This window comes from Carassius carassius, chromosome 2 (genome assembly GCF_963082965.1).
Source record: "Carassius carassius chromosome 2, fCarCar2.1, whole genome shotgun sequence".
Lineage (NCBI taxonomy): Eukaryota > Metazoa > Chordata > Actinopteri > Cypriniformes > Cyprinidae > Carassius > Carassius carassius.
Genome location: NC_081756.1, coordinates 39897827 through 39921030, shown reverse-complemented (window position 1 = coordinate 39921030; position 23204 = coordinate 39897827). Strand labels below are relative to the sequence as shown.

Here is a 23204-nt window from a genome sequence, read left to right as displayed (position 1 = left end):
CATCTAACCCTTCTATCTCTACTCCACCTACACTCATTATTTCCGACTTATCAGCATTTATTTTTGCACCCGAAGCTTTCCCTATATTCCCATCTGCATTCTTATTCTCTTGACACTCTCTATATCCCTGATAGTAAAAGTTGTGTCGTCTGCGTACTGGTGGATTACACTTACTCCCCCATACGGAATTGGAATACCTCTTATTTCGTTATCATGTTTTATCAGAGATGCTAGCGGTTCCGCTGTTATTGAATATAACAATGCAGATAGTGGGCACCCTCGTCTGACAGACCTTTCTAATGGGAAGGGATCAGTTAATACCCCATTGATTTTAACACAGCTTCTAGCATTGTCATATAGTAATTTTATCCATTTTCTTATTCTATCTCCAAATCCATATCTTGCCATTGTCTGCTCAATAAAACTGTGCTCCACCCTATCAAAGGCTTTATTCAAATCCACAGATAAAACCAATCCCCCCTCCCTGTCTTTTCCCATATTTTCAACAACGTCCCTTATTGTACAGATGGTATCCACAATATCTCTCCCCACTATGCTGTACGCTTGGCTTGGCGACACAATACTCCCTACTACCTGTTTAATTCTATTAGCCATAATTTTTGTTAAAATTTTATAATCTGAATTTAACCGACTCAAAGGCCTATAATTTTCCAACTTCAATGGATTCCCTTTATTTTTATATAGTATGGTTATAATACCTAAGCCCATAGATGCCGGCATTTCCTTTCTCTCCTCCATGCCTTTATACACTTTTAACAGTATTGGCGCTAAGGTCACTATAAACGTCTTGTAAAACTCATGGGTTAAGCCATCTGAGCCAGGACTTTTATTCTTTTTTGTCTGGTTTATTGCATCCTTTATTTCTTCAATACTTATATCTCTTTCGCACATATTCTTCTCGTCCTCGTCTAGCTTCACATTAACAGTACTCAAGACTTCATTCACACACTCTTGTTTTACACCCTCCCTCTTAAATAACTCTCTATAAAAATTCTCCACTTCTTCTATTATCCCCACAAAATCATTTATTTTGTCGCCTTTTTTATTTTCCAGCTCTAAGATCTGATTTCTCCTCTGCTTTTTATTTTCTAAATTGAGGAAAAACTTTGTACTTCTCTCCCCCTCCAAAGCATACTTAGCTCTGCTTCTTATTATTATTCCCTTGCTTTTTTCCTTTTCATACTCTTCTAATTCTGTTTTTAACCTCATAAAGCCCTCTTCACCATAATCAGGATTATTTTCTATTTTTTTAGCTTCTTCTTTTAAAGCATTTTCCAATACTTCTACTTTACTCCTCTTCATAAAATCCCTCTGTTTTGAGTATCTAATACTTCTTTTTTTTATTTTCCTTTTCATTTCCTCCCACCACTCACATATATTTTCTTCATATACTGGGTTCTGCATTTCATACTTTATACATTTTACAATGCTTTCCTTATATGCCATTTCATTTAACAGATTTGAATTTAAACACCACACTCCCCCTCCCCTCTTCTCCCCTGTAACACATATCTTAACTGTCATCACTGCATGATCACTTAAACCAACAAAACTATATTTCACATTCTTGACATATTTTAGAATTTCTCTTTTCATCAAACATAGATCTATACGACTCTGTTTCAAGTTACCCATCACCATTTGTCTTCTCGAAAATTCTCTCTTATATGGATTCTCTTCCCTCCACACATCAACTATATCATCACTCCGCATCCACTCTAATAAGATCTTTCTTGACCCATCAGTTTTAAAATTGGCACTACTTGAAGCGTCCAGTCTGGAGCACCATACATTAAAGTCCCCAACCACTATACACTTTCCTTTACATAGTGTCTTTATTTCATTAAAGACTTCTTTTCTGTCAACCTCTACATTCGGTGCATAAATATTTATAAGCCTAAACAATTCATTGCAAAACATAAATTCAATCCCTAACAATCTCCCGCTTCCATCTTTATAAATCTGTTGCACATTTTGCACTCTTTCTCTTTTCGTCAAAATGGCCACTCCACAGGCATTTACATTCCCGTGACTTACATAAATTTCTCCCTCCCATTTATTTTTTATATTATCCATTATGTCCCCTGTCCAGTGCGTCTCTTGTAAACATAGCACATCAGCTTTTAACAATCTCTTCACCCTCTCAAACTTATTCAGGTCTCTTAACCCATTACTGTTTAAACTCACAATGTGCAAAACACCCCACATTATGAAAAAAAAAAAAAAATAAATATATACATATACCCATTCAAATTAACTCAAACTCTTACTTTCTGCCTTGTGCTCCTCCGCTCTTTTCTTCTTTCTTTTATTCATCATACTTTTCCCCTCACTCGTGTCCATATCTTCCTCCGCGTTTGTCACACGATTCTCTAGCACTTCTCCCTCCTTTCCTCCCCCCTCGTCTTTCTTCATTCGTTTCCCCCTCAAATGTTCTTCTTCCTTCTTTTTGGCATCATCACCTTCATCTTTACTTTTAACCTTATTCCGGTCTCCATCCTCACACTCCAAATCTTTAGGATCCATCTCTTTACCAGGCGTACACTCTTTCTTTTTTCTCTCTCTCATCCGCTGCCGGCTGTTCTCACTTCCAATGTCTTCCCATGTCGTCGCTGTCTCTTCCCTTCCCCTGGAAATTTGGCTCTCCTCTCCTTCTACATTTAAACTCTCTTCCTCTTCGCTCTCCTCCACCTCGTATAGATCCGACGTTTCCTCCTCGCTGTTCTCCTCTTCCATCACTGCCGGCGTTTCACACACACAGCGTCCTGGTCGCATTCCGCACACGCCACACTTCTCCTCCTTGCACTCTCTTGAATAATGTCCTTGTTTGTCGCATCTAAAACATCTAAAACTCGGGCATTCCCTCACAACATGCCCCGGTTGTATACACAGACGGCAAACCTTGACTTGTCGATCGTGTATAACCCTGAAGTGTTCAGTCCCACTGAGCGTTTCAAACTTCGTTGAGTAAGGCAAAGATTTGACGACACTGTTGAACTTGACTTTTAAAAACCTTGTCCCATCCGCAATGTCAGTTCCTGGCCACATTCTCCTCTTTATTTTAGACGCTGCCATTACTCCCCAATCCTTTAGTTTTCCCAATATTTCTTCGTCTTGAATGTACATGGGCAGTCCTAGAAAAGAAACAACCATCTCCATGCAATCCACTTCTTTTACCATAACACGACTTTTTTTTATCATCAAACCATCCAAAATTTTCTCTTTTGCTCTCACATCCTCCATTGTTAATTCATACTCTTTTGGAGACTTATATCTACAACCAATAACTCCTCCGCACTCTTCTTTCACAGTCTTCAACAGTTCCATCATTGTGATTCTGTCCTCCCCTTCCATCTCCACCAACACCGTCAGTTCTTTATCATAACTGCGCTCCTCACCTCTTGCGTCCCACATGTTTCGGTCTCTTCCCTTATCCAATTGTCCAGCCATGTCTCCTCCTTTGTTACTAGAAGTGTTTATCCTCAAACAGCAAGAGCTGCTTGAGGATTAGACGGCCGCAAACTGCACGCACTGTTTTGCAACAATTATCTCAACCAATTCGAAAGAAAAAAAAACTCCAACTCCACACAAGCAAACACACTCCTTCTCCCTTCTTGCTTTTCTTGCTGTACCACTTCCTGTCACCACTACGAGCTCAGGGTGGTATGGCCGTAAGCGAGTACAACAGTCAAGAGCGAGCTATTTAAAGAAGACACACAGGCTGGGGAAAGAGAAACAGACCCTTTTCCACTCAAAAAAGTGGAAAAGTCTTCTCTCTTTTTTAGATATGAATTAAATTAAGGGAAAGATATAAGTAACAATAAAAAATATGCATTTTAATACATAAATACATTCACAAAAATCAATGTCGCGGTGACGCACTTTGTGTGGAAGTAATGGGGGCCTGTTTCTCAACTTTAAAATCACAAATGTCTTCTGGTTAAAATTGAATTAAATAAAAGTAAACAAATATTGGCTTACTTTAAACTGAATGTAATTTGGGGTGATTTTGTTGATTTAAAAACGGGAAATTTCTAACCTGGTTAAATTCAATTAAAACAAAATGTTTAAATGAATTAATAAAATTCATATAAATAAATACAATCAATATTGCGTTGAGGCACTTTGAGTGGAAGTAAATGGGGGCCTATTTTTTAAATTTAAAATCAGAAATGTCATAAGGTTAAAATAAAACCAAACCAATTAAAATGAAATAAAATAAAATAAAACATTGTGGTGATGCACTTTGAGTGCAGGTAATTTGGGGTGAATGTAGTGATTTTAAAACAGAAAGGGCATGCCTATATTTTCCTACAATGAAACAATATTTGCTGACGAGTTTAATGATTTTTATTTTTATTTTTTAATTTTAACTTTATCATCAGAAATGTAATCTGGTTCAAATAAAAACAAACCGAACCAAATAAAAACTAAAAAATAAAAGTAAACAAATATTGCGGTTAGGCACTTTAAAATGAATGTAATTTGGGGTGAATTTGGTGATTTTAAAACAGAAATTTCAAACCTGGTTAACTTAAATAAAATTAAAAAAAATGTTGAAATGAATTAATAAAATGAATATCAATAAATACAATCAATATTGCGTTGAGTCACTTGGAAGTCAATGGGGGCCTATTTTTGAAATTTAAAATCAGAAATGTCATCTGGTTAAAGTAAAACCAAACCAATTAAAATAAAATAAAATAAAATAAAATATTGTGGTGATGCACTTTGAGTGCAGGTAATTTGGGTTGAATTTAGTGATTTTAAAACAGAAAGGGCATGCCTATATTTTCCTACAATGAAACAATATTTGCTGACGAGTTTAATGATTTTTTTTATTTTTTTATTTTAACTTTATCATCAGAAATGTCATCTGGTTCAAATAAAACCAAACCGAACCAAATAAAAAATAAAAGTAAACAAATACTGCGGTTAGGCACTTCAAATTGAATGTAATTTGGGGTGAATTTGGTGATTTAAAAACAGAAATTTCAAACCTGGTTAGCTTAAATTAAATTAAAAAAAAATGTTTAAATGAATTAATAAAATTAATATCAATAAATACAATCAATATTGCGTTGAGGCACTTTGAGTGGAAGTCAATGGGGGCCTATTTTTGAAATGTAAAATCAGAAATGTCATAAGGTTAAAATAAAACCAAACCAATTAAAATAAAATAAAATAAAACACTGTGGTGATGCACTTTGAGTGCAGGTAATTTGGGGTGAATGTAGTGATTTTAAAACAGAAAGGGCATGCCTATATTTTCCTACAATGAAACAATATTTGCTGATGAGTTTAATGATTTTTTTTTTTTTGAGATGATAAAAAACTCTTGTCCTGTTCCAAGTACTGAAAAAGTACCAAAATAGCTGAAATGTCTCATTTGTTTACTTGCAAATCATTTGATCACACACCAACATCAGTGAAAAATGAACATGAGAATGTGTTTTTTGTTAAGTTATTGAAAAATTAACTTTAAATCTAAGAGGGTACATCTCCTGTGTAGTTTACCACTAAGGGGCTCGGATGACAATCAAATTTGGGAAGCTCCGTCTCAAGCTGAAGAGAGGAGTGTCATTTCCAAAAGAGCACGCGGCGCTCAAGAGTTTGTAGTAGAGACAGAGAAAAGGCCTGTCTATCGCCTTCTGCAGGAGAAATGAAGAATGACGAGGCTGAGCTGTCCTTTGTCACACCGCAAGCAGAAAGATGGCACAGAGAAAGAGAAAACACAGAAAAAAGAAGCAGCAGCAAATCCGTTTAAAAGTGTAAAGGAACTAGAATGAAAGCTGAGCCTTGGACAAGCGTGTTAGCTGAAGGAAAAGCAAAAGCTTACAGCACCTGGTATTCCCAGGCGGTCTCCCATCCAAGTACTAACCAGGCCCGACCCTGCTTAGCTTCCGAGATCGGACGAGATCGGGCGTGCTCAGGGTGGTATGGCCGTAAGCGAGTACAACATTCAAGAGCGAGCTATTTAAAGAAGACACACAGGCTGGCGAAAGAGAAACAGACCCTTTTCCACTCAAAAAAGTGGAAAAGTCTTCTCTCTTTTTTAGATATGAATTAAATTAAGGGAAAGAAATAAGTAACAATAAAAAATATGCATTTTAATAAATAAATACATTCACAAAAATCAATGTCGCGGTGACGCACTTTGTGTGGAAGTAATCGGGGCCTGTTACTCAACTTTAAAATCACAAATGTCTTCTGGTTAAAATTGAATTAAATAAAAGTAAACAAATATTGGCTTACTTTAAACTGAATGTAATTTGGGGTGATTTTGTTGATTTAAAAACGGGAAATTTCTAACCTGGTTAAATTCAATTAAAACAAAATGTTTAAATGAATTAATAAAATTCATATCAATAAATACAATCAATATTGCGTTGAGGCACTTTGAGTGGAAGTAAATGGGGGCCTATTTTTGAAATGTAAAATCAGAAATGTCATAAGGTTAAAATAAAACCGAACCAATTAAAATGAAATAAAATAAAATAAAACATTGTGGTGATGCACTTTGAGTGCAGGTAATTTGGGGTGAATGTAGTGATTTTAAAACAGAAAGGGCATGCCTATATTTTCCTACAATGAAACAATATTTGCTGACGAGTTTAATGATTTTTATTTTTATTTTTTAATTTTAACTTTATCATCAGAAATGTCATCTGGTTCAAATAAAAACAAACCGAACCAAATAAAAACTAAAAAATAAAAGTAAACAAATATTGCGGTTAGGCACTTTAAAATTAATGTAATTTGGGTTGAATTTGGTGATTTTAAAACAGATATTTCAAACCTGGTTAACTTAAATAAAATTAAAAAAATGTTGAAATGAATTAATAAAATGAATATCAATAAATACAATCAATATTGCGTTGAGTCACTTGGAAGTCAATGGGGGCCTATTTTTGAAATTTAAAATCAGAAATGTCATCTGGTTAAAGTAAAACCAAACCAATTAAAATAAAATAAAATAAAATAAAATATTGTGGTGATGCACTTTGAGTGCAGGTAATTTGGGTTGAATTTAGTGATTTTAAAACAGAAAGGGCATGCCTATATTTTCCTACAATGAAACAATATTTGCTGACGAGTTTAATGAATTTTTTTATTTTTTTATTTTAACTTTATCATCAGAAATGTCATCTGGTTCAAATAAAACCAAACCGAACCAAATAAAAAATAAAAGTAAACAAATACTGCGGTTAGGCACTTCAAATTGAATGTAATTTGGGGTGAATTTGGTGATTTAAAAACAGAAATTTCAAACCTGGTTAGCTTAAATTAAATTAAAACAAAATGTTTAAATGAATTAATAAAATTAATATCAATAAATACAATCAATATTGCGTTGAGTCACTTTGAGTGGAAGTCAATGGGGGCCTATTTTTGAAATGTAAAATCAGAAATGTCATAAGGTTAAAATAAAACCAAACCAATTAAAATAAAATAAAATAAAACAAAATAAAACACTGTGGTGATGCACTTTGAGTGCAGGTAATTTGGGGTGAATGTAGTGATTTTAAAACAGAAAGGGCATGCCTATATTTTCCTACAAGGAAACAATATTTGCTGATGAGTTTAATGAATTTTTTTTTTTTGAGATGATAAAAAACTCTTGTCCTGTTCCAAGTACTGAAAAAGTACCAAAATAGCTGAAATGTCTCATTTGTTTACTTGCAAATCATTTGATCACACACCAACATCAGTGAAAAATGAACATGAGAATGTGTTTTTTGTTAAGTTATTGAAAAATTAACTTTAAATCTAAGAGGGTACATCTCCTGTGTAGTTTACCACCAAGGGGCTCGGATGACAATCAAATTTGGGAAGCTCCGTCTCAAGCTGAAGAGAGGAGTGTCATTTCCAAAAGAGCACGCGGCGCTCAAGAGTTTGTAGTAGAGACAGAGAAAAGGCCTGTCTATCGCCTCCTGCAGGAGAAATGAAGAATGACGAGGCTGAGCTGTCCTTTGTCACACCGCAAGCAGAAGGATGGCACAGAGTGGGCGAAAACACAGAAAAAAGAAGCAGCAGCAAATCCGTTTAAAAGTGTAAAGGAACTAGAATGAAAGCTGAGCCTTGGACAAGCGTGTTAGCTGAAGGAAAAGCAAAAGCTTACAGCACCTGGTATTCCCAGGCGGTCTCCCATCCAAGTACTAACCAGGCCCGACCCTGCTTAGCTTCCGAGATCGGACGAGATCGGGCGTGCTCAGGGTGGTATGGCCGTAAGCGAGTACAACAGTCAAGAGCGAGCTATTTAAAGAAGACACACAGGCTGGCGAAAGAGTAACAGACCCTTTTCCACTCAAAAAAGTGGAAAAGTCTTCTCTCTTTTTTAGATATGAATTAAATTAAGGGAAGGAAATAAGTAACAATAAAAAATATGCATTTTAATAAATAAATACATTCACAAAAATCAATGTCGCGGTGACGCACTTTGTGTGGAAGTAATGGGGGCCTGTTTCTCAACTTTAAAATCACAAATGTCTTCTGGTTAAAATTGAATTAAATAAAAGTAAACAAATATTGGCTTACTTTAAACTGAATGTAATTTGGGGTGATTTTGTTGATTTAAAAACGGGAAATTTCTAACCTGGTTAAATTCAATTAAAACAAAATGTTTAAATGAATTAATAAAATTCATATCAATAAATACAATCAATATTGCGTTGAGGCACTTTGAGTGGAAGTAAATGGGGGCCTATTTTTTAAATTTAAAATCAGAAATGTCATAAGGTTAAAATAAAACCAAACCAATTAAAATGAAATAAAATAAAATAAAACATTGTGGTGATGCACTTTGAGTGCAGGTAATTTGGGGTGAATGTAGTGATTTTAAAACAGAAAGGGCATGCCTATATTTTCCTACAATGAAACAATATTTGCTGACGAGTTTAATGATTTTTATTTTTATTTTTTAATTTTAACTTTATCATCAGAAATGTCATCTGGTTCAAATAAAAACAAACCGAACCAAATAAAAACTAAAAAATAAAAGTAAACAAATATTGCGGTTAGGCACTTTAAAATGAATGTAATTTGGGGTGAATTTGGTGATTTTAAAACAGAAATTTCAAACCTGGTTAACTTAAATAAAATTAAAAAAAATGTTGAAATGAATTAATAAAACGAATATCAATAAATACAATCAATATTGCGTTGAGTCACTTGGAAGTCAATGGGGGCCTATTTTTGAAATTTAAAATCAGAAATGTCATCTGGTTAAAGTAAAACCCAAACCAATTAAAATAAAATAAAATAAAATATTGTGGTGATGCACTTTGAGTGCAGGTAATTTGGGTTGAATTTAGTGATTTTAAAACAGAAAGGGCATGCCTATATTTTCCTACAATGAAACAATATTTGCTGACGAGTTTAATGAATTTTTTTATTTTTTTATTTTAACTTTATCATCAGAAATGTCATCTGGTTCAAATAAAACCAAACCGAACCAAATAAAAAATAAAAGTAAACAAATACTGCGGTTAGGCACTTCAAATTGAATGTAATTTGGGGTGAATTTGGTGATTTAAAAACAGAAATTTCAAACCTGGTTAACTTAAATTAAATTAAAACAAAATGTTTAAATGAATTAATAAAATTAATATCAATAAATACAATCAATATTGCGTTGAGTCACTTTGAGTGGAAGTCAATGGGGGCCTATTTTTGAAATGTAAAATCAGAAATGTCATAAGGTTAAAATAAAACCAAACCAATTAAAATAAAATAAAATAAAATAAAATAAAACACTGTGGTGATGCACTTTGAGTGCAGGTAATTTGGGGTGAATGTAGTGATTTTAAAACAGAAAGGGCATGCCTATATTTTCCTACAATGAAACAATATTTGCTGACGAGTTTAATGATTTTTTTTTTTTGAGATGATAAAAAACTCTTGTCCTGTTCCAAGTACTGAAAAAGTACCAAAATAGCTGAAATGTCTCGTTTGTTTACTTGCAAATCATTTGATCACACACCAACATCAGTGAAAAATGAACATGAGAATGTGTTTTTTGTTAAGTTATTGAAAAATTAACTTTAAATCTAAGAGGGTACATCTCCTGTGTAGTTTACCACTAAGGGGCTCGGATGACAATCAAATTTGGGAAGCTCCGTCTCAAGCTGAAGAGAGGAGTGTTATTTCCAAAAGAGCACGCGGCGCTCAAGAGTTTGTAGTAGAGACAGAGAAAAGGCCTGTCTATCGCCTCCTGCAGGAGAAATGAAGAATGACGAGGCTGAGCTGTCCTTTGTCACACCGCAAGCAGAAAGAGGGCACAGAGAAAGCGAAAACACAGAAAAAAGAAGCAGCAGCAAATCCGTTTAAAAGTGTAAAGGAACTAGAATGAAAGCTGAGCCTTGGACAAGCGTGTTAGCTGAAGGAAAAGCAAAAGCTTACAGCACCTGGTATTCCCAGGCGGTCTCCCATCCAAGTACTAACCAGGCCCGACCCTGCTTAGCTTCCGAGATCGGACGAGATCGGGCGTGCTCAGGGTGGTATGGCCGTAAGCGAGTACAACAGTCAAGAGCGAGCTATTTAAAGAAGACACACAGGCTGGCGAAAGAGAAACAGACCCTTTTCCACTCAAAAAAGTGGAAAAGTCTTCTCTCTTTTTTAGATATGAATTAAATTAAGGGAAAGAAATAAGTAACAATAAAAAATATGCATTTTAATAAATAAATACATTCACAAAAATCAATGTCGCGGTGACGCACTTTGTGTGGAAGTAATCGGGGCCTGTTTCTCAACTTTAAAATCACAAATGTCTTCTGGTTAAAATTGAATTAAATAAAAGTAAACAAATATTGGCTTACTTTAAACTGAATGTAATTTGGGGTGATTTTGTTGATTAAAAAACTGGAAATTTCTAACCTGGTTAAATTCAATTAAAACAAAATGTTTAAATGAATTAATAAAATTCATATCAATAAATACAATCAATATTGCGTTGAGGCACTTTGAGTGGAAGTAAATGGGGGCCTATTTTTTAAATTTAAAATCAGAAATGTCATAAGGTTAAAATAAAACCAAACCAATTAAAATGAAATAAAATAAAATAAAACATTGGGGTGATGCACTTTGAGTGCAGGTAATTTGGGGTGAATGTCGTGATTTTAAAACAGAAAGGGCATGCCTATATTTTCCTACAATGAAACAATATTTGCTGACGAGTTTAATGATTTTTATTTTTATTTTTTAATTTTAACTTTATCATCAGAAATGTCATCTGGTTCAAATAAAAACAAACCGAACCAAATAAAAACTAAAAAATAAAAGTAAACAAATATTGCGGTTAGGCACTTTAAAATTAATGTAATTTGGGGTGAATTTGGTGATTTTAAAACAGATATTTCAAACCTGGTTAACTTAAATAAAATAAAATAAAAATGTTGAAATGAATTAATAAAATGAATATCAATAAATACAATCAATATTGCGTTGAGTCACTTGGAAGTCAATGGGGGCCTATATTTGAAATTTAAAATCAGAAATGTCATCTGGTTAAAGTAAAACCAAACCAATTAAAATAAAATAAAATAAAATAAAATATTGTGGTGATGCACTTTGAGTGCAGGTAATTTGGGTTGAATTTAGTGATTTTAAAACAGAAAGGGCATGCCTATATTTTCCTACAATGAAACAATATTTGCTGACGAGTTTAATGAATTTTTTTATTTTTTTATTTTAACTTTATCATCAGAAATGTCATCTGGTTCAAATAAAACCAAACCGAACCAAATAAAAAATAAAAGTAAACAAATACTGCGGTTAGGCACTTCAAATTGAATGTAATTTGGGGTGAATTTGGTGATTTAAAAACAGAAATTTCAAACCTGGTTAACTTAAATTAAATTAAAACAAAATGTTTAAATGAATTAATAAAATTAATATCAATAAATACAATCAATATTGCGTTGAGTCACTTTGAGTGGAAGTCAATGGGGGCCTATTTTCGAAATGTAAAATCAGAAATGTCATAAGGTTAAAATAAAACCAAACCAATTAAAATAAAATAAAATAAAATAAAACACTGTGGTGATGCACTTTGAGTGCAGGTAATTTGGGGTGAATGTAGTGATTTTAAAACAGAAAGGGCATGCCTATATTTTCCTACAATGAAACAATATTTGCTGATGAGTTTAATGATTTTTTTTTTTTGAGATGATAAAAAACTCTTGTCCTGTTCCAAGTACTGAAAAAGTACCAAAATAGCTGAAATGTCTCATTTGTTTACTTGCAAATCATTTGATCACACACCAACATCAGTGAAAAATGAACATGAGAATGTGTTTTTTGTTAAGTTATTGAAAAATTAACTTTAAATCTAAGAGGGTACATCTCCTGTGTAGTTTACCACTAAGGGGCTCGGATGACAATCAAATTTGGGGAGCTCCGTCTCAAGCTGAAGAGAGGAGTGTCATTTCCAAAAGAGCACGCGGCGCTCAAGAGTTTGTAGTAGAGACAGAGAAAAGGCCTGTCTATCGCCTCCTGCAGGAGAAATGAAGAATGACGAGGCTGAGCTGTCCTTTGTCACACCGCAAGCAGAAAGAGGGCACAGAGAAAGCGAAAACACAGAAAAAAGAAGCAGCAGCAAATCCGTTTAAAAGTGTAAAGGAACTAGAATGAAAGCTGAGCCTTGGACAAGCGTGTTAGCTGAAGGAAAATCAAAAGCTTACAGCACCTGGTATTCCCAGGCGGTCTCCCATCCAAGTACTAACCAGGCCCGACCCTGCTTAGCTTCCGAGATCGGACGAGATCGGGCGTGCTCAGGGTGGTATGGCCGTAAGTGAGTACAATAGTCAAGAGCGAGCTATTTAAAGAAGACACACAGGCTGGCGAAAGAGAAACAGACCCTTTTCCACTCAAAAAAGTGGAAAAGTCTTCTCTCTTTTTTAGATATGAAATAAATTAAGGGAAAGAAATAAGTAACAATAAAAAATATGCATTTTAATAAATAAATACATTCACAAAAATCAATGTCGCGGTGACGCACTTTGTGTGGAAGTAATCGGGGCCTGTTTCTCAACTTTAAAATCACAAATGTCTTCTGGTTAAAATTGAATTAAATAAAAGTAAACAAATATTGGCTTACTTTAAACTGAATGTAATTTGGGGTGATTTTGTTGATTAAAAAACTGGAAATTTCTAACCTGGTTAAATTCAATTAAAACAAAATGTTTAAATGAATTAATAAAATTCATATCAATAAATACAATCAATATTGCGTTGAGGCACTTTGAGTGGAAGTAAATGGGGGCCTATTTTTTAAATTTAAAATCAGAAATGTCATAAGGTTAAAATAAAACCAAACCAATTAAAATGAAATAAAATAAAATAAAACATTGGGGTGATGCACTTTGAGTGCAGGTAATTTGGGGTGAATGTAGTGATTTTAAAACAGAAAGGGCATGCCTATATTTTCCTACAATGAAACAATATTTGCTGACGAGTTTAATGATTTTTATTTTTATTTTTTAATTTTAACTTTATCATCAGAAATGTCATCTGGTTCAAATAAAAACAAACCGAACCAAATAAAAACTAAAAAATAAAAGTAAACAAATATTGCGGTTAGGCACTTTAAAATGAATGTAATTTGGGGTGAATTTGGTGATTTTAAAACAGATATTTCAAACCTGGTTAACTTAAATAAAATTAAAAAAAAATGTTGAAATGAATTAATAAAATGAATATCAATAAATACAATCAATATTGCGTTGAGTCACTTGGAAGTCAATGGGGGCCTATTTTTGAAATTTAAAATCAGAAATGTCATCTGGTTAAAGTAAAACCAAACCAATTAAAATAAAATAAAATAAAATAAAATATTGTGGTGATGCACTTTGAGTGCAGGTAATTTGGGTTGAATTTAGTGATTTTAAAACAGAAAGGGCATGCCTATATTTTCCTACAATGAAACAATATTTGCTGACGAGTTTAATGAATTTTTTTATTTTTTTATTTTAACTTTATCATCAGAAATGTCATCTGGTTCAAATAAAACCAAACCGAACCAAATAAAAAATAAAAGTAAACAAATACTGCGGTTAGGCACTTCAAATTGAATGTAATTTGGGGTGAATTTGGTGATTTAAAAACAGAAATTTCAAACCTGGTTAACTTAAATTAAATTAAAACAAAATGTTTAAATGAATTAATAAAATTAATATCAATAAATACAATCAATATTGCGTTGAGTCACTTTGAGTGGAAGTCAATGGGGGCCTATTTTCGAAATGTAAAATCAGAAATGTCATAAGGTTAAAATAAAACCAAACCAATTAAAATAAAATAAAATAAAATAAAACACTGTGGTGATGCACTTTGAGTGCAGGTAATTTGGGGTGAATGTAGTGATTTTAAAACAGAAAGGGCATGCCTATATTTTCCTACAATGAAACAATATTTGCTGATGAGTTTAATGATTTTTTTTTTTTTTGAGATGATAAAAAACTCTTGTCCTGTTCCAAGTACTGAAAAAGTACCAAAATAGCTGAAATGTCTCATTTGTTTACTTGCAAATCATTTGATCACACACCAACATCAGTGAAAAATGAACATGAGAATGTGTTTTTTGTTAAGTTATTGAAAAATTAACTTTAAATCTAAGAGGGTACATCTCCTGTGTAGTTTACCACTAAGGGGCTCGGATGACAATCAAATTTGGGAAGCTCCGTCTCAAGCTGAAGAGAGGAGTGTCATTTCCAAAAGAGCACGCGGCGCTCAAGAGTTTGTAGTAGAGACAGAGAAAAGGCCTGTCTATCGCCTCCTGCAGGAGAAATGAAGAATGACGAGGCTGAGCTGTCCTTTGTCACACCGCAAGCAGAAAGAGGGCACAGAGAAAGCGAAAACACAGAAAAAAGAAGCAGCAGCAAATCCGTTTAAAAGTGTAAAGGAACTAGAATGAAAGCTGAGCCTTGGACAAGCGTGTTAGCTGAAGGAAAAGCAAAAGCTTACAGCACCTGGTATTCCCAGGCGGTCTCCCATCCAAGTACTAACCAGGCCCGACCCTGCTTAGCTTCCGAGATCGGACGAGATCGGGCGTGCTCAGGGTGGTATGGCCGTAAGCGAGTACAACAGTCAAGAGCGAGCTATTTAAAGAAGACACACAGGCTGGCGAAAGAGAAACAGACCCTTTTCCATTTAAAAAAGTGGAAAAGTCTTCTCTCTTTTTTAGATATGAATTAAATTAAGGGAAAGAAATAAGTAACAATAAAAAATATGCATTTTAATACATAAATACATTCACAAAAATCAATGTCGCGGTGACGCACTTTGTGTGGAAGTAATGGGGGCCTGTTTCTCAACTTTAAAATCACAAATGTCTTCTGGTTAAAATTGAATTAAATAAAAGTAAACAAATATTGGCTTACTTTAAACTGAATGTAATTTGGGGTGATTTTGTTGATTTAAAAACGGGAAATTTCTAACCTGGTTACATTCAATTAAAACAAAATGTTTAAATGAATTAATAAAATTCATATAAATAAATACAATCAATATTGCGTTGAGGCACTTTGAGTGGAAGTAAATGGGGGCCTATTTTTTAAATTTAAAATCAGAAATGTCATAAGGTTAAAATAAAACCAAACCAATTAAAATGAAATAAAATAAAATAAAACATTGGGGTGATGCACTTTGAGTGCAGGTAATTTGGGGTGAATGTAGTGATTTTAAAACAGAAAGGGCATGCCTATATTTTCCTACAATGAAACAATATTTGCTGACGAGTTTAATGATTTTTATTTTTATTTTCTTAATTTTAACTTTATCATCAGAAATGTCATCTGGTTCAAATAAAAACAAACCGAACCAAATAAAAACTAAAAAATAAAAGTAAACAAATATTGCGGTTAGGCACTTTAAAATGAATGTAATTTGGGGTGAATTTGGTGATTTTAAAACAGATATTTCAAACCTGGTTAACTTAAATAAAATAAAATAAAAATGTTGAAATGAATTAATAAAATGAATATCAATAAATACAATCAATATTGCGTTGAGTCACTTGGAAGTCAATGGGGGCCTATTTTTGAAATTTAAAATCAGAAATGTCATCTGGTTAAAGTAAAACCAAACCAATTAAAATAAAATAAAATAAAATAAAATATTGTGGTGATGCACTTTGAGTGCAGGTAATTTGGGTTGAATTTAGTGATTTTAAAACAGAAAGGGCATGCCTATATTTTCCTACAATGAAACAATATTTGCTGACGAGTTTAATGAATTTTTTTATTTTTTTATTTTAACTTTATCATCAGAAATGTCATCTGGTTCAAATAAAACCAAATCGAACCAAATAAAAAATAAAAGTAAACAAGTACTGCGGTTAGGCACTTCAAATTGAATCTAATTTGGGGTGAATTTGGTGATTTAAAAACAGAAATTTCAAACCTGGTTAACTTAAATTAAATTAAAACAAAATGTTTAAATGAATTAATAAAATTAATATCAATAAATACAATCAATATTGCGTTGAGTCACTTTGAGTGGAAGTCAATGGGGGCCTATTTTCGAAATGTAAAATCAGAAATGTCATAAGGTTAAAATAAAACCAAACCAATTAAAATAAAATAAAATAAAATAAAACACTGTGGTGATGCACTTTGAGTGCAGGTAATTTGGGGTGAATGTAGTGATTTTAAAACAGAAAGGGCATGCCTATATTTTCCTACAATGAAACAATATTTGCTGATGAGTTTAATGATTTTTTTTTTTTTTGAGATGATAAAAAACTCTTGTCCTGTTCCAAGTACTGAAAAAGTACCAAAATAGCTGAAATGTCTCATTTGTTTACTTGCAAATCATTTGATCACACACCAACATCAGTGAAAAATGAACATGAGAATGTGTTTTTTGTTAAGTTATTGAAAAATTAACTTTAAATCTAAGAGGGTACATCTCCTGTGTAGTTTACCACTAAGGGGCTCGGATGACAATCAAATTTGGGAAGCTCCGTCTCAAGCTGAAGAGAGGAGTGCCATTTCCAAAAGAGCACGCGGCGCTCAAGAGTTTGTAGTAGAGACAGAGAAAAGGCCTGTCTATCGCCTCCTGCAGGAGAAATGAAGAATGACGAGGCTGAGCTGTCCTTTGTCACACCGCAAGCAGAAAGAGGGCACAGAGAAAGCGAAAACACAGAAAAAAGAAGCAGCAGCAAATCCGTTTAAAAGTGTAAAGGAACTAGAATGAAAGCTGAGCCTTGGACAAGCGTGTTAGCTGAAGGAAAAGCAAAAGCTTACAGCACCTGGTATTCCCAGGCGGTCTCCCATCCAAGTACTAACCAGGCCCGACCCTGCTTAGCTTCCGAGATCGGACGAGATCGGGCGTGCTCAGGGTGGTATGGCCGTAAGCGAGTACAACAGTCAAGAGCGAGCTATTTAAAGAAGACACACAGGCTGGCGAAAGAGAAACAGACCCTTTTTCATTTAAAAAAGTGGAAAAGTCTTCTCTCTTTTTTAGATATGAATTAAATTAAGGGAAAGAAATAAGTAACAATAAAAAATATGCATTTTAATACATAAATACATTCACAAAAATCAATGTCGCGGTGACGCACTTTGTGTGGAAGTAATGGGGGCCTGTTTCTCAACTTTAAAATCACAAATGTCTTCTGGTTAAAATTGAATTAAATAAAAGTAAACAAATATTGGCTTACTTTAAACTGAATGTAATTTGGGGTGATTTTGTTGATTTAAAAACGGGAAATTTCTAACCTGGTTACATTCAATTAAAACAAAATGTTTAAATGAATTAATAAAATTCATATAAATAAATACAATCAATATTGCGTTGAGGCACTTTGAGTGGAAGTAAATGGGGGCCTATTTTTTAAATTTAAAATCAGAAATGTCATAAGGTTAAAATAAAACCAAACCAATTAAAATGAAATAAAATAAAATAAAACATTGGGGTGATGCACTTTGAGTGCAGGTAATTTGGGGTGAATGTAGTGATTTTAAAACAGAAAGGGCATGCCTATATTTTCCTACAATGAAACAATATTTGCTGACGAGTTTAATGATTTTTATTTTTATTTTTTAATTTTAACTTTATCATCAGAAATGTCATCTGGTTCAAATAAAAACAAACCGAACCAAATAAAAACTAAAAAATAAAAGTAAACAAATATTGCGGTTAGGCACTTTAAAATGAATGTAATTTGGGGTGAATTTGGTGATTTTAAAACAGATATTTCAAACCTGGTTAACTTAAATAAAATAAAAAAAAAATGTTGAAATGAATTAATAAAATGAATATCAATAAATACAATCAATATTGCGTTGAGTCACTTGGAAGTCAATGGGGGCCTATTTTTGAAATTTAAAATCAGAAATGTCATCTGGTTAAAGTAAAACCAAACCAATTAAAATAAAATAAAATAAAATAAAATATTGTGGTGATGCACTTTGAGTGCAGGTAATTTGGGTTGAATTTAGTGATTTTAAAACAGAAAGGGCATGCCTATATTTTCCTACAATGAAACAATATTTGCTGACGAGTTTAATGAATTTTTTTATTTTTTTATTTTAACTTTATCATCAGAAATGTCATCTGGTTCAAATAAAACCAAACCGAACCAAATAAAAAATAAAAGTAAACAAATACTGCGGTTAGGCACTTCAAATTGAATGTAATTTGGGGTGAATTTGGTGATTTAAAAACAGAAATTTCAAACCTGGTTAACTTAAATTAAATTAAAACAAAATGTTTAAATGAATTAATAAAATTAATATCAATAAATACAATCAATATTGCGTTGAGTCACTTTGAGTGGAAGTCAATGGGGGCCTATTTTCGAAATGTAAAATCAGAAATGTCATAAGGTTAAAATAAAACCAAACCAATTAAAATAAAATAAAATAAAATAAAACACTGTGGTGATGCACTTTGAGTGCAGGTAATTTGGGGTGAATGTAGTGATTTTAAAACAGAAAGGGCATGCCTATATTTTCCTACAATGAAACAATATTTGCTGATGAGTTTAATGATTTTTTTTTTTTTTGAGATGATAAAAAACTCTTGTCCTGTTCCAAGTACTGAAAAAGTACCAAAATAGCTGAAATGTCTCATTTGTTTACTTGCAAATCATTTTATCACACACCAACATCAGTGAAAAATGAACATGAGAATGTGTTTTTTGTTAAGTTATTGAAAAATTAACTTTAAATCTAAGAGGGTACATCTCCTGTGTAGTTTACCACTAAGGGGCTCGGATGACAATCAAATTTGGGAAGCTCCGTCTCAAGCTGAAGAGAGGAGTGTCATTTCCAAAAGAGCACGCGGCGCTCAAGAGTTTGTAGTAGAGACAGAGAAAAGGCCTGTCTATCGCCTCCTGCAGGAGAAATGAAGAATGATGAGGCTGAGCTGTCCTTTGTCACACCGCAAGCAGAAAGAGGGCACAGAGAAAGCGAAAACACAGAAAAAAGAAGCAGCAGCAAATCCGTTTAAAAGTGTAAAGGAACTAGAATGAAAGCTGAGCCTTGGACAAGCGTGTTAGCTGAAGGAAAAGCAAAAGCTTACAGCACCTGGTATTCCCAGGCGGTCTCCCATCCAAGTACTAACCAGGCCCGACCCTGCTTAGCTTCCGAGATCGGACGAGATCGGGCGTGCTCAGGGTGGTATGGCCGTAAGCGAGTACAACAGTCAAGAGCGAGCTATTTAAAGAAGACACACAGGCTGGCGAAAGAGAAACAGACCCTTTTCCATTTAAAAAAGTGGAAAAGTCTTCTCTCTTTTTTAGATATGAATTAAATTAAGGGAAAGAAATAAGTAACAATAAAAAATATGCATTTTAATACATAAATACATTCACAAAAATCAATGTCGCGGTGACGCACTTTGTGTGGAAGTAATGGGGGCCTGTTTCTCAACTTTAAAATCACAAATGTCTTCTGGTTAAAATTGAATTAAATAAAAGTAAACAAATATTGGCTTACTTTAAACTGAATGTAATTTGGGGTGATTTTGTTGATTTAAAAACGGGAAATTTCTAACCTGGTTAAATTCAATTAAAACAAAATGTTTAAATGAATTAATAAAATTCATATCAATAAATACAATCAATATTGCGTTGAGGCACTTTGAGTGGAAGTAAATGGGGGCCTATTTTTTAAATTTAAAATCAGAAATGTCATAAGGTTAAAATAAAACCAAACCAATTAAAATGAAATAAAATAAAATAAAACATTGGGGTGATGCACTTTGAGTGCAGGTAATTTGGGGTGAATGTAGTGATTTTAAAACAGAAAGGGCATGCCTATATTTTCCTACAATGAAACAATATTTGCTGACGAGTTTAATGATTTTTATTTTTATTTTTTAATTTTAACTTTATCATCAGAAATGTCATCTGGTTCAAATAAAAACAAACCGAACCAAATAAAAACTAAAAAATAAAAGTAAACAAATATTGCGGTTAGGCACTTTAAAATGAATGTAATTTGGGGTGAATTTGGTGATTTTAAAACAGATATTTCAAACCTGGTTAACTTAAATAAAATTAAAAAAAAATGTTGAAATGAATTAATAAAATGAATATCAATAAATACAATCAATATTGCGTTGAGTCACTTGGAAGTCAATGGGGGCCTATTTTTGAAATTTAAAATCAGAAATGTCATCTGGTTAAAGTAAAACCAAACCAATTAAAATAAAATAAAATAAAATAAAATATTGTGGTGATGCACTTTGAGTGCAGGTAATTTGGGTTGAATTTAGTGATTTTAAAACAGAAAGGGCATGCCTATATTTTCCTACAATGAAACAATATTTGCTGACGAGTTTAATGAATTTTTTTATTTTTTTATTTTAACTTTATCATCAGAAATGTCATCTGGTTCAAATAAAACCAAACCGAACCAAATAAAAAATAAAAGTAAACAAATACTGCGGTTAGGCACTTCAAATTGAATGTAATTTGGGGTGAATTTGGTGATTTAAAAACAGAAATTTCAAACCTGGTTAACTTAAATTAAATTAAAACAAAATGTTTAAATGAATTAATAAAATTAATATCAATAAATACAATCAATATTGCGTTGAGTCACTTTGAGTGGAAGTCAATGGGGGCCTATTTTCGAAATGTAAAATCAGAAATGTCATAAGGTTAAAATAAAACCAAACCAATTAAAATAAAATAAAATAAAATAAAACACTGTGGTGATGCACTTTGAGTGCAGGTAATTTGGGGTGAATGTAGTGATTTTAAAACAGAAAGGGCATGCCTATATTTTCCTACAATGAAACAATATTTGCTGATGAGTTTAATGATTTTTTTTTTTTTTGAGATGATAAAAAACTCTTGTCCTGTTCCAAGTACTGAAAAAGTACCAAAATAGCTGAAATGTCTCATTTGTTTACTTGCAAATCATTTGATCACACACCAACATCAGTGAAAAATGAACATGAGAATGTGTTTTTTGTTAAGTTATTGAAAAATTAACTTTAAATCTAAGAGGGTACATCTCCTGTGTAGTTTACCACTAAGGGGCTCGGATGACAATCAAATTTGGGAAGCTCCGTCTCAAGCTGAAGAGAGGAGTGTCATTTCCAAAAGAGCACGCGGCGCTCAAGAGTTTGTAGTAGAGACAGAGAAAAGGCCTGTCTATCGCCTCCTGCAGGAGAAATGAAGAATGACGAGGCTGAGCTGTCCTTTGTCACACCGCAAGCAGAAAGAGGGCACAGAGAAAGCGAAAACACAGAAAAAAGAAGCAGCAGCAAATCCGTTTAAAAGTGTAAAGGAACTAGAATGAAAGCTGAGCCTTGGACAAGCGTGTTAGCTGAAGGAAAAGCAAAAGCTTACAGCACCTGGTATTCCCAGGCGGTCTCCCATCCAAGTACTAACCAGGCCCGACCCTGCTTAGCTTCCGAGATCGGACGAGATCGGGCGTGCTCAGGGTGGTATGGCCGTAAGCGAGTACAACAGTCAAGAGCGAGCTATTTAAAGAAGACACACAGGCTGGCGAAAGAGAAACAGACCCTTTTCCATTTAAAAAAGTGGAAAAGTCTTCTCTCTTTTTTAGATATGAATTAAATTAAGGGAAAGAAATAAGTAACAATAAAAAATATGCATTTTAATACATAAATACATTCACAAAAATCAATGTCGCGGTGACGCACTTTGTGTGGAAGTAATGGGGGCCTGTTTCTCAACTTTAAAATCACAAATGTCTTCTGGTTAAAATTGAATTAAATAAAAGTAAACAAATATTGGCTTACTTTAAACTGAATGTAATTTGGGGTGATTTTGTTGATTTAAAAACGGGAAATTTCTAACCTGGTTACATTCAATTAAAACAAAATGTTTAAATGAATTAATAAAATTCATATAAATAAATACAATCAATATTGCGTTGAGGCACTTTGAGTGGAAGTAAATGGGGGCCTATTTTTTTAATTTAAAATCAGAAATGTCATAAGGTTAAAATAAAACCAAACCAATTAAAATGAAATAAAATAAAATAAAACATTGGGGTGATGCACTTTGAGTGCAGGTAATTTGGGGTGAATGTAGTGATTTTAAAACAGAAAGGGCATGCCTATATTTTCCTACAATGAAACAATATTTGCTGACGAGTTTAATGATTTTTATTTTTATTTTCTTAATTTTAACTTTATCATCAGAAATGTCATCTGGTTCAAATAAAAACAAACCGAACCAAATAAAAACTAAAAAATAAAAGTAAACAAATATTGCGGTTAGGCACTTTAAAATGAATGTAATTTGGGGTGAATTTGGTGATTTTAAAACAGATATTTCAAACCTGGTTAACTTAAATAAAATAAAATAAAAATGTTGAAATGAATTAATAAAATGAATATCAATAAATACAATCAATATTGCGTTGAGTCACTTGGAAGTCAATGGGGGCCTATTTTTGAAATTTAAAATCAGAAATGTCATCTGGTTAAAGTAAAACCAAACCAATTAAAATAAAATAAAATAAAATAAAATATTGTGGTGATGCACTTTGAGTGCAGGTAATTTGGGTTGAATTTAGTGATTTTAAAACAGAAAGGGCATGCCTATATTTTCCTACAATGAAACAATATTTGCTGACGAGTTTAATGAATTTTTTTATTTTTTTATTTTAACTTTATCATCAGAAATGTCATCTGGTTCAAATAAAACCAAACCGAACCAAATAAAAAATAAAAGTAAACAAGTACTGCGGTTAGGC

At 33.0% G+C, this 23204-nt stretch overlaps 8 non-coding genes across 8 annotated transcripts; all 8 read right to left on the bottom strand.

The window, feature by feature from the left end:
* Positions 1-5853: 5853 nt before the first annotated feature.
* Positions 5854-5972, bottom strand: LOC132112711 (5S ribosomal RNA). The gene has a single exon (XR_009425025.1). It is a non-coding gene; the product is annotated as a 5S ribosomal RNA (ribosomal RNA).
* A 2164-nt stretch (positions 5973-8136) lies between these two features.
* LOC132112710 (5S ribosomal RNA) lies at positions 8137-8255 on the bottom strand. The gene has a single exon (XR_009425024.1). It is a non-coding gene; the product is annotated as a 5S ribosomal RNA (ribosomal RNA).
* Positions 8256-10415: 2160 nt separating this feature from the next.
* LOC132112709 (5S ribosomal RNA) lies at positions 10416-10534 on the bottom strand. The gene has a single exon (XR_009425023.1). It is a non-coding gene; the product is annotated as a 5S ribosomal RNA (ribosomal RNA).
* A 2160-nt stretch (positions 10535-12694) lies between these two features.
* On the bottom strand, positions 12695-12813 carry LOC132112372 (5S ribosomal RNA). The gene has a single exon (XR_009424935.1). It is a non-coding gene; the product is annotated as a 5S ribosomal RNA (ribosomal RNA).
* Positions 12814-14975: 2162 nt separating this feature from the next.
* Positions 14976-15094, bottom strand: LOC132112708 (5S ribosomal RNA). Its single transcript, XR_009425022.1, has one exon. It is a non-coding gene; the product is annotated as a 5S ribosomal RNA (ribosomal RNA).
* Positions 15095-17257: 2163 nt separating this feature from the next.
* On the bottom strand, positions 17258-17376 carry LOC132112696 (5S ribosomal RNA). The gene has a single exon (XR_009425020.1). It is a non-coding gene; the product is annotated as a 5S ribosomal RNA (ribosomal RNA).
* Positions 17377-19538: 2162 nt separating this feature from the next.
* On the bottom strand, positions 19539-19657 carry LOC132112691 (5S ribosomal RNA). Its single transcript, XR_009425019.1, has one exon. It is a non-coding gene; the product is annotated as a 5S ribosomal RNA (ribosomal RNA).
* Positions 19658-21819: 2162 nt separating this feature from the next.
* LOC132112687 (5S ribosomal RNA) lies at positions 21820-21938 on the bottom strand. The gene has a single exon (XR_009425018.1). It is a non-coding gene; the product is annotated as a 5S ribosomal RNA (ribosomal RNA).
* Positions 21939-23204: the final 1266 nt, after the last annotated feature.